The 17,454-nt window shown below is 40.6% G+C and overlaps 1 long non-coding RNA gene across 2 annotated transcripts in view; it reads left to right on the top strand.

Annotated features, from left to right (window-relative positions):
* LOC133512297 (uncharacterized) overlaps window positions 1-7,388 on the top strand; it is an 85,049-nt gene extending 77,661 nt beyond the window's left edge. For both annotated transcript variants that reach the window (XR_009798158.1, XR_009798156.1), the window contains 2 exons: window positions 2,536-2,617; window positions 6,830-7,388. This is a non-coding gene — a long non-coding RNA (uncharacterized LOC133512297). The remainder of the gene's footprint in view (window positions 1-2,535; window positions 2,618-6,829) is intronic.
* The last annotated feature ends 10,066 nt before the right edge of the window (window positions 7,389-17,454 follow it).

Below are 17,454 nucleotides of genomic sequence, written 5' to 3'. Positions count from 1 at the left end.
ATAGTAGAAAGTGTTCATTTTTCCAGTATAGATGAGATATACCGAACTTGCATGACTTTTTTTTTTTTAAGTAGCCCACGTATGGAGGGTATTGAGGTCAGCATTAAACCTCCCACCCTGAACTAATCAGAATTCTTGAAAATGTAATGTGCACCAATGCAACGCAAGGCTCTTTGCAAAGTCCCTTGAGGTTCTGCTTAGACGGACCAACAACGTATTTGAATATCTGCTTGATATCTTATTCATACATTGCACTTTTTAAATAATTGCTACCTAATTTCCAGCCACAGTGGATATGTTATGCAAACACTATGCACCCTTCAGTCCACTTGAATACCTCGGGGAGATTTCCAATCAAGTGCACAAAAGGCTATCCAGGGATGAGCAGAGTTCTGGTTAAGATATAGCGAGCCTGGCCATTAGCATGATGGTGTGGTGCACTGCGGAACGGCAGAAATTTAAATAATCCCGTGGAGGCTCGTTTGGATTAAACCTACGACAAATAAACAGTAACGTGGCGTATTGGACCCCCTCATCCACTCCCCGCCTTAATGCGACAGGTTCTGCTGCAATCATTGTCCACAGAGCAACTAAATGTGAACATCCCTCCAGTATCCTGCTGATCACATTTATTAATCACGTTGAATGAAAGCCCGCCCATCTACCTTTGACATGAGCTCCCACAGATAAAAAAAAAAAAACATCACGTTGGATAATTATTACCTCTCGAAGGCGTGATGCGGCAGGACAGCTGCCCTTTCGTGTCTTACTGGGTTTGCATAGCAAGGACCTTCGACGTAGTCGAAAGTGTCTGGTTCAGTCTGAGGTTTAACTAGCAAATAAACCCTGATTGGCTCTTGTGCAGTTCAGGAGGTACTGTTTCTGTCTCTCAATTGGTTACTGAGGTTCAGTATCACTAGGGAGTTGACTGTTTGAACAGATGAATAGAAACGGGCCTTGTTTGCTTCACTTCAACCGGACTCTGGAGCCTTCATCCCTTGGGTGAATATTTTTTCGGAATTAAATGGTGTGAACCAGTGCAATGTGCTCTCCTTCCATTTGAACACATGCTAAAGAACAAGGGTGCACAAATTCTTTTGCAGCCAACTTCCCCACGATCTGCTTACTAAGGGGGAAGCTAAGAACGCATGCGTAAGAGTGTATCATTGCCACAACGGTCGTGAAAAAAGCAAAAGACATGAATCAAAGGCAAACTCGCCAACTTGCTAGGACGCGCCTTTATGTGCACATGCACAGTGACACGTCAGAAAAGATCAGAATTGGTCAAACCGACTGTCAATCGACGTGATCGACGTATTGGGGACAACTGAATCAAGCGAGGGATGGATGATAGGCTGGCATCTTGTTTTCTTTGTTTTTTTGACAGGCGGTCAATCAAATCTGACACTCGCAATCGACACATTGAGCAACATACTTTCAAACGTTGTAAATTGCCCATTCATCCATTTTCCATAAATGCTTATCCTCATTAGGTTTGCATGTGTACTAGGGACAGTAAGCCAGAGTACTGTTTGGGACACTCTGTAGGGTACAATACGCCTTTAGGACTATAATTTATTTATTTATTTATTTATTTTTTGGTGCTGACCGGTGTGACGGTCTGAGCGGTCCCCCGTGCTGAAAAGTCTCCTTCTAATTAATGCGCATGCGTTACTAACAGGCCAACACTGGGTACGTAGCAGGTGCTTACTGGGAAATCCCCCCGGTCTCATACTTCCCCTTCTTCTCCATAGAGGGAGCTAAAATACATTATTTCCTAACCATAACCCTGACCTAACCTTAAAACAAAAGTTGTTAAAAAGATATACACATATATGTACGTTCGCTGTGTTCATCTTTCTGAGACGTCCATAAGACAAGTTCCTGAATGGCACATCTTGAAGCATGGACGGGGATGTTTCAGAATGGCCGGAAGTTTACAAAATATGCGCGCATGCGCATTAATCACAAGGAGACTTTTCAGCACCGGGAGCGCTCAGACTGTCACACCGGCTAACACATTCATGATGATTTAAATAAAACCAAACATGGTTTTTATGTTGTTACTGTGTTCATGTGCTCAATTAATTTCCTTAACGAAATGGTACTAGTAGCTAACAAGCGAATAAACCTCTCTTGAGAACATTTTTGACCACACCGACCCTCCCACTGTAACCCGAACAGATTTGCAGCCCTTTCTTGTGTTTGAAGATGTTGTTCGGTTAGTTATTAAAAACTTGAGCAATTGAGCCACGCTCAATCCAACTGTCTTTTTTTTTTGTTCACAATCTGTTATACATCATCCATAGAGTATGTTGCCAGATATATACCAATCATCAAAGAATAGGATATAATTTACCCTTCGAAAGAGCTGTTTAAATAAGTTGAAAATAGTTACATTAAAATAAATATACAGTGTAGATATTTTGATAAAGATACATTTTGAAAGAGAGCTGTAAAATGAGCAATACTCTTTTCTTTATAAGTTTGTCTCACCTAAATATTCAAATGCAAATGTGCTTCTTTCTAATTTAGGGAGTCCGGGGATTGGAATGTCAACCCTCCGGTGTGAACGCTGATTGTATCATTTCTACCCCTTTCAAGCATCATTCATCAGGTTAAAATCATTTCTTTTGCTGACTCATAAATGAGTATAGATTTTCAATTATAACAATTAGCTGCAGGGTACAAATTTTACTCTGAATATCCACTGTGGGAGAGTTTACAATATTTCAAAAGAAGGGATATTAAAAAAAATAAATAAATGCTCAGGCATGGGATGAATGAGGTAAATAAAATCTGCAATGAAAAGATGTAAATGTTCTATTACATATGTGATCTCATCACAGGCAGCCATTTTCTGAAAGAATGTCTGTATTATTACATTATTCAAAAACCACCATCTAGACACTATGTGACCCATCTAATGGTCAAAGAGAATTCTTCATATTGAATGATTACGAAGGTTTGCATAAAAAAAATGGAGAGACAATTGCACTACCTGGACAAATCTTTTGAGACACTATTCCTTGGGAGAAAAAACAATAACTTAAAAAAAGGTTAGCCTAAATTCCTTAAGGAGAGTACACCTATGCCAATTTTTAATATCTTAACTGAAATTTTAAAGCAGACTACCGTACTTTCCGGCCTACAGCGCGCACCTGATTATAAGCCTCACCCAGCACATTTGTAAAGGAAATACCATTTGGCACGTACATAAGCCGCAGCTGTGTAATAGCCGGAACTGCCCACATTGAAACATGAGATATTTACAAACAAAGACGGTAAACAGAGTTTACCAAGTTTTAATACCTTATCTTAGCTTAACATAGCAACAACAGGATAGCATTAACAGGCCTGTTAAAATAAAAACATACCGGTTTATAAAAAAAAAAAAAAAAAAAAAAAAACAGTAGCAACATGGTAGCACAGCACTAACAGGGTCGGTTAAAAAACAAACATACCTAAATCACTGAGATGCAGCAATAACACAGCAGCAACACACAAGGTTGGCGTTAACACAGTGCTAATGCTAGCGTGGCGCTAACAGGGCCAGTTAAAAAAAATATATACCAGTAAAAATCACTGAGACACGGCAGTAAAACAGCAGCAGCATACTAGCACAGCGCTAATGCTAGCGCACTAACAGGGCCGGTGTAAAAAAAAACATTCCGGTAAAAGTCATTTCCTCGGCACATACAGTATATTCCACAGGTCTCACTCTTACCTTTTCCGCTTGAGTGCCCCTTGTGGCCGTTGGAAAAAATGCACAAATTAGCTGCATCACCACATATTCCACAGGGTTGAAAGCGTGTGGAAAAAGTCATGGTTTATAGAATTATGGTAATTCAATGATTCATTCATATCATCAAAGGAGGTACTCGTACAATATTTTCAGAACCACTGGTACAGATTATATACAATCTATAAAACTATATAGTCAATAAATCCCATCCTATTAGCATTTTTTATCCAAACCCCTGGAGGCGGAATGGTCATTTGTCGCAATACTGTAAAAGCAGATAAAATAATCTGCCGTGTTTATGTAAGTAAACAGTTGAGAATGGCAAACGCAAGAGGCCACAGAGTAAATGTCCTCCACTGTCACAGCAGGACAAAAAGTGTACGCAGCAAACAGAGCTGACGCAACGGAGTCCTTTCTCCTGATCTTCAGCCCAAGGCCATTTTGAGTGACAGAAACTTAAGTGGAACCTGATCTGAAGGTTCAAACAGGGCACATACAGTATGTTGTACAACAGGGGGAGGAGGAAATGTCTAAATCCTCTTTAGTGCCAAGAAAAAGGGCACCACCAGCTTTTGTATGTCTGTGCCGGCCTGAGAAAGAATTTCATCAGAGCGGCTCTCAATGCTGATCCGTCACCAGAAATCTTCTGTGGATACGAAACTGTTGCAGCGTCATGTTTACCACTGTAGATGAGAGAATCCTGTCCACCAGCATCAGGGAGGAGAGCAATCTTTTCCTCTCTGCGTCCATTTAGCAGCCACACTGTCTATCCATCACCCGGTAAGAACTTCTTAGGGTTCATCAAAAGGGGAACCAGGTCAAGATTGATGATGAAGACCATCTCTTGCAACCTGGGACTGAATTTCCCATCCGGCTGTGGAGAATACCGCAAAATAACACCACAAAAAGGAAGCCGCAATAACTGCAGTGGAAATATTTTTCAAAATCTTTAAAATTCAATTTAACCCCAGCAATTTAAATCTCCAGAACATGATGGGAATTACTGTAATTTCTCAAAAATTATTTGAAAATTTTTCCAAAAATATTTTCAAAATTGATAGAGAGCATTATATTTAGGTATGGATGAAAAATAAAAAAAAACAATCACATTGTATGGTTGTATACAGGTACATAGCGTGGTAAAAAAAAAAAGTCTTATGTTACATATTTCTATATATATATTAGGGTAATGTGCGCCCCCCAACCTGAACTCTCAGAACTCCTCCTGGAGCTTGCATTTTATGATTGTTTGCATAGCATGCTTGTTGCTACTCCATCAAAGATCAGAAATGATGGCCCATGAGTTTGTTTAAACTTAAACTAAGACAAAAAAAAAATGTCCACTAGAACGGCTAGTTGTGCAGCTGCTTTTAAAGAGTTTATATTTTTAAGACTGAAATATGTGTTAACAGTATGAATAAAATGTTGTGGCATCATTGAGCATTTATTTTAGTTGGTTGAAGGATTCTGTTCTGACAGTTACAGGGACCAGGACAAGCGTGTCCTGTGGCGTGTCCAGAGATTATATTACTGCTACATCAGCACATGCACATTATTATTATTGATTGTTGTACGGACACTTTTTTGGAAAATCAATACAAGTACAAATCCAACAAAATATAAATACAGATTATTCCTAATATTCTGAGCATATCGATAGCGGCAAATTGGTGCTGCGCATTGTTCAGTGGTAGACGGGTTTTCCTTTTTTTTTTGTTGTTGTTGTTTTAGGTCAACTTTGGGAGTGCGTATTATACTTCAGGGGGCATTATACTCGAGAAATCACGGTACTCGGTTTACCGAAGTTTGTTGACTACCTACGTCCCGTTGAAGTCTGCGCTGCGATTGAAATCCACCATTGCAAAAAATGTCGCCGTCACTTCAACCCAAGTTAAGATTTTTGTTGTTCCTTTTCATTGAAAAGATGCTAAAACTTTTTCAAACACAAATATGTGAAATGGACTGTTGTCAGTAGCTGTTGATGACGGTTAATAAGCCAAGCTGGACAAATTTCATACTGGAAAAACTACTTCATTTTTTTCTCCTTCATTTTTATTAAATTGCTAAATTTTACCCACAACTTAAAAGGAAGTTTATTTAGCAATGACCCAAACTGATGATTATCTTCTTCCAGGTCAACAAAAATGATGTCAGCGTACTAAGCGCAAAACAGACCCCCGCGGAAAGGTTGCAAAGATTTTCAGATGCAAACACACAAGGCAGGTTATGACACTGAGCCCCCTCTCGCAGAAGTGGTTCGGTGAATGCTCCGCCGGCTTCATGTGGAGAAAACCAAATGGGGATCGTTTGTTCTTGTGTTCTTGCCAGCACAATAAGTGAGGCACATCGCCTCCTTACTACTGACAAAAATGCACTTTGACCGCAAAAATACAAGACAAGCATATAAATATTGCACAAAATGCAGGGAGCGCAGATCATCACAAGAGGGAAGGTTTTAGTTTCTCATGAGTTGACTGACGTTTTTTTTTGTGTTGTGTTTTCATATTTGTGACACTCGTTGCACCTTTTTTTGCGGGGAAGCCTTGAACTTATTCAACTTTGACAGCATTTTTGAACATTACAAGGTGGAAGGGACAAAAAAAAAGGTTTATTCTTAAACAATTGTGTTGTTTCCATTTGCAGACAAATGTTTGTATTTGGTGTGAAATGTGGAGAAGCAGAGAAATTGTCAGATAGATTTTGCTGAGTTTTGGGACGTTAAGTTACGTTCAGCTTCTTTTTTCTTTTTTTTTTTTAACACAATTTCAGACAGTCCCACTTTTTTCGTCAGTCTGTGTCCATTTACTTAATTTCATGCGGTTTAGTGAAACTGGTGTTGATTTTGTCAAACTTTACAGGTGAGTTTTTGAGCTCCATGTTTTTCTTTAAAATGATACATTTTTCACCGGGATATACACACAACCTTAAAAAAAAAAAGGCTAAAAAGGGGGAAAAAAATTCCAAAAGAAAACTTTCTTTCCATTTCCATGAAATAAATAGCATGGTATAATGTTTTTGACACGTTTGGACTTCACCTATTGCACTAAATTGTTTTTTTTTGTGTGTGTTTGTGGGTTCTTCCAGGCAACCTAAATGATACTTACCAGAATCTAACCTATGAAACTGAAGACAATGACTGTGACTGAGATATGATATCCCGATCAAGATATCATTGCCATTGTACAGGTCCAAAGAAATTATGGCAGAGCAAACCTATGACGGCAATAATCACCATCTGAGATGTTGATCTGATGTTGGCCTGTACAGTACTTAATGTGGTGCTTGGTGCAACCGGGAGAGCCTCATCTGGACACAGTATGAAAGAATTTGTGAGTGTCGGAACTGTTGCATGTCTTCACTGTGACAGTGTTATGATTTTATAATAAGCGTATTGAGTTTAATGACCAGGTCGGCTCATTTATGCACTTGTAGCTTGAAGGGCGTCATGTAAAATGTGCAACTCACACAATTTGTATGAAGCTTGTTACGTCTTTCTACCGTTGTAAAAAGAAGTTGGCCAGCACCATTTGCTCTGCCACTAACGATTTCCGTTATGATGAATGCCTGAAAGGGTTAAGTCATCGTTGACTTTTTTGAAAATATGACTTCAAGCATGGGAAACACTTACCCATAAGTAGTTCATTTCAAGGCAGCACAAAACAAAAAACATTCCCCCCCCCCCAAAGCTCGTGCACCTACGTCATAAAATCACATGACTTTTGTTTACGTCGCCATATTGCCGGTCAAACTAAGCATTCTTCGATGCTAAGTCAGTTGGAGACGACACAAAAATGTCTTATAGCACGACGCCCAGAGTTTTGTCCGATACCGTTAAACATTTAGAAGGTGATAATAAACGAAGGTACGTGGAAAAATGAGAGACACTTGGCATAGAAATCAATGTTTTCAGCAATAAGAAATTGGATTGTTAACTCGCTTCCGGTCGTCTTGGACAACTGGATATACACATGGATCTGGTGAGTAAGTCGTCAAGAGTTACGCAGAAAAGTTTGAAAGCGTATAATTGTCTGGATACATACAAATACTTTGTTGGAAAAAATCCGACATAGTGACGGGTTGACGGCTCGCGAACCCGGAAGCGTATTCGGCTTCGTGTAGGTGGCCGTGTGTGTTGTGTGAGTGAGACGGACCGTGCATACGTTTTTGGTCAGAAGCGAGTGTGAGAGGTAAAAGAAAGTTGACTCACGGCGACCGGTAACTGTTGTCTGCAAAAAGAAAATAAAGCGATTATAACAGCATGTCGATGGTCTGTGATTTTACTACTCCCGCCGTTGAGCTTCGGAGTTGAGGCGCGAGAAGGGAGTGAACCTGGAGGAGGGCAACCTCGGCCCCGGAGAAGATGTCTCCCCTGCGTCTCCCGACCACGGTCAGGCCACCGGAGCCGGAATGGTTAACTCTAGCAACCACGAAAGGACTTGCTCATGTTTTCCAAGGAGTGGTGAGCGTCATCTCTTTTCAAAAGAAAAGGTAAAGTACTTACTTTATTCACCGGAGTCAAGCGAACAAGTGATGGCCTCTGCAACAGGCTACACTTTAACGTTTGCCGGAATCCATCTATCTTTTCAGCTATTATTCAATACAAATACCAATATTTAAATAAATGACCCCTGGTTTTACACAAACCGTATTCATTAACTATGATTGGGAATAAAAAGAGGACGATGAGTGGGCTCCTCCACACAGAAGAGTATTGCAGCCACACGCACACACACACACACCTCTAAACCTCAACAGACTATTTTTTGGTAAATAACATTGTTCTCAAATGAGCCAATTTGGCATTGTAAATACTTCTTGGGAATTTGAGAGTGAGAAGAATAATTCCTACCAGAAGTGATCGCTACACAGTCGTGTGTATTTGGTTAACCACCATCCATCATGTTTAATTGCAGAAATCCATCGATATTTCCTAATCTTTTCAGCTGGTATTCTACAGAATGATCTCTTTGACTATCTGTCTCATCTGTTCTCACAACCAACAGCACAACAGGTCTCAGGCATTGTAAATATTCTCCACCGGTTCAATGTCTCCCATGATGTCGAGCAGCTCTGTTTGACCGGCAATATGGCGCCGTGAAAACGGTGACGTCACCTGCCCTCTGCGAGTAAGAGGGTTGCTTTTATAGACTCGGGGAGGGGCCAGTCACCTCTGCCTGTCAATCCCTCAACACGACATGCTTCTTGCTGAGACTGGGAGACAAGTGTATATATATATATATATATATATATAATATATATATATATATATATATTCCCCCTCTTAACTTAGCATGCAAGATCTCAGTTGTAAGTGTTCAGCCATGAAAGGTTGTTTCACCTTTGCCACAGTGCTTATGAAATAAAAGTATACCACCCTTTTACTGTATAACCATTTATACTGCGGCGCCTGGACCCACCGTGGCCAACATTAAATGGCTTAATGGACTGCAGCAATTTCCCACAGAACCTAATGTGAGTCCGCTCACAGCCCGCATTTTCTAGAATGGGTCACCTGTGCATTGACTCGTTGAAAAAAATATAAACACACGTGTACTGTGCATATTCTCCAGATGATGTATGTGTATGTGTTCTACTGGACCTTATGACTCTCTGTTGTTTCGGTCAAGGATTCTCAAAATGGAAGTCCCCACACACTGCTGGTGTTGTCTGTTCTTCAGCAAGAATTTAAAAAAAAAAAAAAAAGATAGTTTGTCGACCTTGCTGCAGACTGAAGAGCAAAACAAAACAAAACACAATGCATATAAAACTTTTTTGTAAAGTACAGGGTGACAGGTACATATTTACGTAATACAGGACATTGCATCATAGAAGATGGTGAATAGTAAGTTCAAAAATACAGTAGCCCTAACTCAATTTTATTGAATTATTTTGGGGTGTTGCAGAATGTACCTGTTGTTTGGGACAGGAAATTGAAATAAGGATTAACCAAAAGTAATGTGGACTTTGCGATTGAAAGGGTTACACAAGATGCTGCAACGGAGAGTGGATGAGAGGATGGGGCCCCGCCGATAAAAATGAAATTGTATTTTTATTTTGTGTGTAACTGGAGGAATGTACTGTTCTTACTTTCAATTACACATGAATATTGTACGGTGGGACAGCTGGGAAGCGTTGGCCACACAGTTCTGAGGTCCTGGGTTCAATCCCAACCCTCCCTGTGTGGGGTTTGCATGTTGTCCCTGTGCCTGCGTGGGTTTTTTCCGGGCACTCCGGTTTCCTCCCACGTCCCAAAAACATGCAACATCAATTGGACACTCTAAATTGCCCCGAGGTGTGATGTCTCCATGTGCCCTGCGATTTGCTGGCAACCGGTTCAGGGTGTTCCCCGCCTCCTGCCCGTTGACAGCTGGGATAGGCTCCAGCACTCCTTGTGACCCTTGGGAGGATAAGTGGCTAAGAAAATGGGATGAATGGATGGATATTGAGGTGAAAATGTTTCAAAAAGTAAATGAGGGACACACACAGGAGTTTTAATGAATTGGTATTCGAATTACGAGACAATTGTTTGGACAATGTTCTCCTTTGATGGTTATATAGACCCCAAAAGTTTGTCCTAAATATTGACGTTGCATTGAAATGTATGGATTAAAAAAAAATTGTGCAAATTTAGTACATAGGTATCAAAAGACACCATATCGGAATGAGCCAGAGGACAGTACACGCGTGTGTGCACGTGTGTGTGTTTTTGTGCATGTGTGCTCGTGCGTATTTGTGTGCATGTGTGTCTGTGGTGGATGGAACAGGAACAGCAGGCCCTCTTCTTCGTCTTCCAGCGCTGCGGGACCGTTCTGTCAAATACTGCAGCCCCTGTTGAGCAAAGCCCTACGGCGCACGGAGGACGGTCGTCGGGATCCATTACTCACAGCTACAAAAAGTAGGTCTGCTATGTGACAGATCACAAGCAAAAGTACTGAATAATGCACAATTTGAAATTGTATGCATGGGAATTTCAACACTTTAGATTACAGCTAGAAAAAGGCCCGGCCCAATTCCACAACTTAATCTTCCTTACTTTAAAAAAAAAAAAAAAAAAAAAACAGTCAAGGTTTCACGGTGGTTGTAATGCAGAGAATATATGAAATCTGAAATTTAACACATCATGTTATTCCAGTAAAGGAAATGGGATGTCGTTTGAAGTGACAAGAACAAAAGAACAAGACGTGGTTTCATGTCAGTCCTGCTATGCTAACATTCCTCTAACATGACTAACAGCTCGTATTTATGCGTACAGTCAAGTGGCTGTCATAACTTCAAGTGAGATTTTACAACTGAAAAAAAAAAAAAACATCTTTTAAACCTTCAAATACCTTTGTGCGATGTAATTAATCATACATCTGTTAGCTTGCTTTTATATTGTGTGGAGTTTGCAAAAAAACACTATGACCTGACAATATTACATAAATATGATCTGTGGGGAAAAAAAAAAACAGCCATCTCTGGCCCCATGTTTTGATTTTCAAGAAAACATAGTGCCTAAAGCAAAACAACAACCACAGTCAGAAGGTGTGCACTCACAGGCTGTTAGTTACTTGTCGTGCGCTCACAGGCACACTCTTGTGGCTTCCAAAAAATGAAACTTCAAAACAATAACATCCATCCATTTTCTTAGCCGCTTATCCTCACGAGGATCACGGGGAGTGCTGGAGCCTGTCCCAGCTGTCAATAGGCAGGAGGCGGGGTACACCCTGAACTGGTTGCCAGCCAATCGCAGGGCAACTCAAGACACTCACAATAACACCTAGGGGCCATATAGGGTGTCCAATTAATGTTGCATGATTTTGGGATGTGGGAGGAAACCGGAGTGCCGGGAGAAAACCCACGCAGACACGGGGAGAACATGCAAACTCCACACAGGCCGGTCTGGGATTGAACCCGGGACCTCAGAACTGTGAGGCCAAAGCTTTCCACTTATTCCACCGTGCCGCCAAAACAATCACAATTACTGCTTTATTTTCATAAACAATGCAACGAGTGCCTGAATGCAAATGGAGGTGTGTCTTGATTTTCAAGGTTGGGTGGCCAATTAGTCAATTTGGCAGACTCCCCCTTTGCCAACGGGGTACCGACGCAATTGAGGTGTGTCCTTTGGCATCCACCCGAGACAATTTGATGCCCGTAAGTCAGTCCAAACTAAATCTGCTTGGATCATGTCTATTTTTTGGCGTAAGTTATATGAACGCATTTTTCATGAAGGATTCCATATGTAAAGAGATCTTCATGTGAAGGCATTTTTAAAGGGAATGACAGAATCCACCTCAGGACAGGGTTGAAGTTGGGTGGGAACGCACCCAGAGCAGGACAAAAGTCCAGGAAATGACCATCACCAAGTCAAGCCCACCTCGTCGCACGGTGACTCCAAGATGGATTTGCACCAGTCACGAAAATTGAGGCCTTAGCGAGTTACACTCCATTACAAATGAGATTCTTTTCTGGGATAACAATATAATAGAGCGCGAGAGATAGAACATTAAAGTTCAATTAATTACTGCAGCTTACTGAGTCACATATAGTACTATGGAACCTCGATGCGGTGAATTAATAAGTGCCGGGAGTCGTCCATTTTAGCTAATTGTCCGTTATGTTGAAGCCCTTTTTTTCTGGACCTAGTACAAAATTATGGTTGGTACTTTTTTTTTTTTTTTTTTTTTTTGTGCCCTAAAATCTCAACACATTGGTGTTTTTCTTGTTGTAGTGATGACTCTGGCGGGTGGCGACGTCATTCCCAAAAAACAGGTAAGATTAGATGCCGTAGGCCATTTGGCTTGACAAAAAAAAAGCAAAAAGGTGGGCTCGGGGGGTTACTGCAGGGGAAAAAAAGCGTGTTCTTGGACTGCAGTAGGGCTCGCAAGACGTCTCTTAAAGGGAGAAAAATGTTCAGTTCTGCTCGGTCTCTCTCGCTGTAGAACTCTGCTAAACAACAGAAAGAACTCCTGCCCTTATGGTTGCGACGTCTATAGAACTCGTGCACCTACGTCATCAAATCACGTCACTGGCCAGAAGTGGCGGTCAAACAAAGCGTTCTTCAATGCTAAGTCGGTTGGAGACGACGCGAAAATACGTCTTATAGCACGACGCCCAGAGTTTTGTCCGATACCGATACATGTCTTGGACAACTCGATCTACACGTGTATCTGGTGAGTAAATTGTCGAGATTTACACGGAAGACTTTGAAAGCGTAGAAAAGTCTGGACGCATACAAATACTTTGTTGCTGGATCTGTTCTCAATCAAGAATAAATCCCACATAGTGATGGAGCCTCTCAGATTTTTTCAATACAAATACCAGTTTTTAAATAAATGACCCCTGTTTTTACACAAACTCTCATTCATTAACTATGATTGGGGGGGACAGCGAGTCGGGTCCTTTGTTTTTTTTAAAATAGGCATTGTTCTCAAATGACTCCAATGCCTATTAAAAAAAATTAAAAAAAAAAAAGAAAATAAACCGCTGGAATAGGCTTCAACCTCTGTACATGGAATCGCATTGCAGCCACACGTTAACCTACGTAAACCTCTCTGTGACTGACGGTTTATTTTCTTTTTTAAATACGCATTGGACTCATTTGAGAACAATGCATATTAGGAAAAAAAAAAAGGTCTGTCCAGGAGAGGTTTACCAAAGATTAACGTGTGGCCACAACACGCTTCGTGTACGTTGGAGATGACTCCCTGTGTTTTTTTTTTTTTTTGTTTTGTTATATATTTTTTTTAATGCATTTTTTTTTTTTTCAAAATGAGGCTATCTGGCATTATAAATACTTTTTGGGAACTTGAGCTTGAGAAGAATAATTCCTACCTGAAATGAAGTGATCACGACACAGTCGTGTGTATTTGATTGGACACCCTCCATCACGTTTAATTGCCGATATCCATCAATCTTTTCTCGTCTTTCCAGCTGGTATTCGATAGAATGACCTCTTTGAATATCTCTCTCGTCTGTTGTAACAACCAATAGCACAGCAAGTCTCGGGCATTGTGAATATTCTGCTCCAGTTCAATGTCCCCCACACTGTCGAGCAGCTCTTTCTGACCGGCGATATGACACCGTGAAAATTGTGGCGTCACGTGCAGAAGCTCTCTGTCGCCACCAAATGGCGAGCTTTGCTTGGGATGGGATTCTCACAATGGACTCCCCACAAGCTGCTCATGTTGTCTGTTCTTCAGCGCTCCTGTGACCCTTGTGGGGATAAGCAGATCAGAAAATGAATGGATGGATTTTCACACAGTGCCAGAAAAAAAAAAAAACAGCAGCCAATCCTGGAAATGACAGACTTTGTGTGTATCATTTTAAGTGATGAATGGAAACTATTTTGGGACACAGTTTTGAATCGCTCTGGTCCGTTTTATCTGATACTCGTTAGGTCGTTGTCAGTTTATGGAGGTTCCACTGTAGTTGTTAAATTCTTTTCACTTTGTGTGTGCATGGCTGTATTATCCTGCCCCCCCCCCCGGTGGCTCACTCGGGCTTACCAAAAGAAGACGCAACCATTATTCGCTTTACAATACTTATTTAATATCTGTATTATGATGTATTTAGAGCAGATATTTGATTAGTTTTATATTAAAATAATTTAGTTTGAGATTGTAATTAATTTATTAATTCAATTTGATATAATGGTTGAGTCCGTGTTAATAGTTTCTTCCCTTGATTTTCTGAACAGTTTTTAGCTGGTGGTTGACTTGAGTAGCTGACCCCCATAAAAACTCTGCACATGCTTGATTTTCCTCTGTTATCCTTTTACTGTTTTCTGTTTACTAGTAAACATTATTGCCATATGCTATTTAGGGAACAATAAGAAATTACAGGACAATGACATGGTTTGCCTTGCCTTTTATTTGTTTGATTAAAAGGTCAATAAAATATATTCAGATGCGAAACAAAAACTCTTCAATCAATCCTCAACTATTTGTGTGAAGGATCAATAACAGTGATTGCAACTCAGAGGAAAATATAAGCGCAAACTCAGTGAGGTTTGTGGAAAATAGCTGCACGGCCTTAAAGGAAAAGCACGACTGCCATCTATTGGCCAAAGAGAGAACGGCCGCTGCACAGTTGCCAAAATGGAAGCTCTTCCTTTTGTCCGTTGCGTTTAATCTTACAGGTCGAGCGCAATTCCACCGAGTGCGTTACTCTTTGCGTCTAATGAAGCAGCGTGATGGTGTTTTATCACTTGAACATCCTCATCTCCAACATTAGCTCACATATAATGAGGGTTACTCAGAGGACGGGGGCCTCTCTCTGCGCCATGATTAAAGACCTCGGCGTGTGCCGGTGACACTGCATCGGTCATTAGGCTGCCTCACTTTGCACTTTCATATCTTTCTAAATAAGTGCCTTCCTGCGAGTTTAACGGGCCACCTAATCTGCCTACTTAGAGGCGGGCGGAGGGGACGGGTGTAAAGTGTCAGGCGAGAGGGGTCAAAGCGTCGGATCGGGAGGGCTGACTTATGGTGCTTCGTTATGCGAGTGGTTAGTTCTCAAACCTTTAAAAAAATGTTTTGAAAAAGCCCCCGTTAAATAATTTAAATATAAATAAATAATAATACACCAACTCCAAGCAGAAAATTCACATGCACAAAGCAAAATTATCGAAGGTTGCATCCAGGGTGGGCATTTTGCGCTAAAGTTAGCATTTAATGAGTACACGGTGGATATTCACTAATAAACGTGATTCAGTTAGCATACAGATTTCATACTGGTCATACTGTTTAAGTTTAATTGAATTTTTAAAAGTTTTTTTTTAATAATATTTTACTCTGACAGACTGAATGTTGCTAGCATCAAACTACTCACATAGTACGATGAAAATTGCCAAAAGTGTCAAAGCAAAAAGCCCGAAACGTTCTTTTATTGTAGTTGTTCAGCCATCCAATTTCAGCCTCCTTTAGAGAAAGACAAAAAAATATTCACCACCCCCCCCCAAATTGGAGGTAGCACAATCGTTAAAAAAATATTTGTAAGTACCTCCATAGTGACCAACATTAAAATACGGTAGCTTGTAGTCCTAAGTGTGCTTTTTTTTTTTTAAGGGATTTTTCTTCCTAAATAGTACATTTAATATTATGGTGAGCCATTGGAACAGTATGCAGCATTTAAGGTTAACAATCCACTTCAATATAGGGCTGGAAAAAATTGTGTAAATTAACCAAATTGTACCAAAACGAGTGTTTGAAAATAAACTGTTCTAAATTATTAAATGTATTGTGCAATGCCTATAAGATAAATATAACTAGATTGGCAAATGTGAAGTAGTGGAATTAAAAAAAAAAAAAAAAAAGTTCAAGCCACAGGAACGTGCAATTTGAACAATTATTTAACGTCCCACTAGAGGGCCCCAGCGTACATCTACTGGTACATCATAAACCTGCAGTCACAAACCTCCAGTAGGTTGTACCATAACTTTTGTTTATTGGGTGTTGGTCGGGGCAGGGGTGAGTCATTCCCTTTACAAAGGTGTGGGTGTTGATTGCTTGCATCATGTAAAAGTTTGGGATCTACAAAAGATAAATTCATCTACTGAATGTTTAACGATGTGGTTGTTCCATAAATTTTCCGTTTGGGTGTGGTGTGGGTGATTCTGATAACAGCAGAAAGTGTGGATATTCAAAACTTTCAGCGGGAAAAATGTGGGTGTCACTTATCTAATATCTGATCATCCTGGTTGTATCATTGCCGTAAATTACGTTGCAAGTTGATCATAGTGGATGAAGGGAATTATGAATTTTGAAACATGATGCCCCCATGTTAGAAGATTACTTTTACATCCATCCATTTTCATCACCACTTATCCTCAAGAAGGTCACGGGGAGTGCTGGAACCTATCCCAGCTGTCAGGGGGCAGAGGCGGGGGGAAACCCTGAACTGGTTGCCAGCCAATCGCAGGGCACACAGAGACAGACAAGTCGCACTCACAATCACACCGATGGGCAATTTAAAGTGTCCAATTAATGTTGCATGTTTTTGTGATGTGGGAGGAAAACGGAGGGCCCGGAGAAAACCCACGCAGGCGCGGGGAGAACATACAAACTCCACACAGGCGGGGTCCGGGATTGAACTCCGGGACCTCAGAACTGCGAGGGCAACACTTTACCAGCCGGACCACCGTGCTGCCCACTTTTACATCTAATAGTTTTAAATCTTATAACATCACAGTGTATATTGATTTGAGTACTGCAACCCTAACCCTATGCATGGAAGACATCACACATCATAAATACTGTACTGTAAAGCAGCAGAATTAGGTCAGGGTAACTTCCCCCTTTAAGTAAAAGACACAAAAGAGCCCCTGAGAGGCATTTACACACAAATACTTCTGTTAGGTTATGGCAGACTTATAGTAATACTCTGTGATATTTCCATTCTTTTGCGTAGAGTTTTCCATCCTACCCCTTCACAAATGTGTGTTTATATTTCAGAAGTAGAAACTGAAAAGAAACTGTTAAACTGGGGGGGTAGTTCCACAATCACCCTTTGCTACACAATAGACGATAAAGCGGATCACAGGTACAAAGCAACTTCTGCATTGCTGTGGCGGATGACGACGACGGGAACGTACAGTGACATTTCGATGGAGTCGAATATTCAACTCGAAATGTTTAGAACAAACTTGTCAGCTGTATGAAAATCAAGCATTAAAGTAATGATTGCAGAGGGAAGATTTTAAAAGAAATCAATTTCTGCTATCTATG

Source organism: Syngnathoides biaculeatus, chromosome 14 (genome assembly GCF_019802595.1).
Source record: "Syngnathoides biaculeatus isolate LvHL_M chromosome 14, ASM1980259v1, whole genome shotgun sequence".
Lineage (NCBI taxonomy): Eukaryota > Metazoa > Chordata > Actinopteri > Syngnathiformes > Syngnathidae > Syngnathoides > Syngnathoides biaculeatus.
Note: the sequence above shows the minus strand (reverse complement) of the source record. Positions and strands in the feature narration are given on the sequence as shown.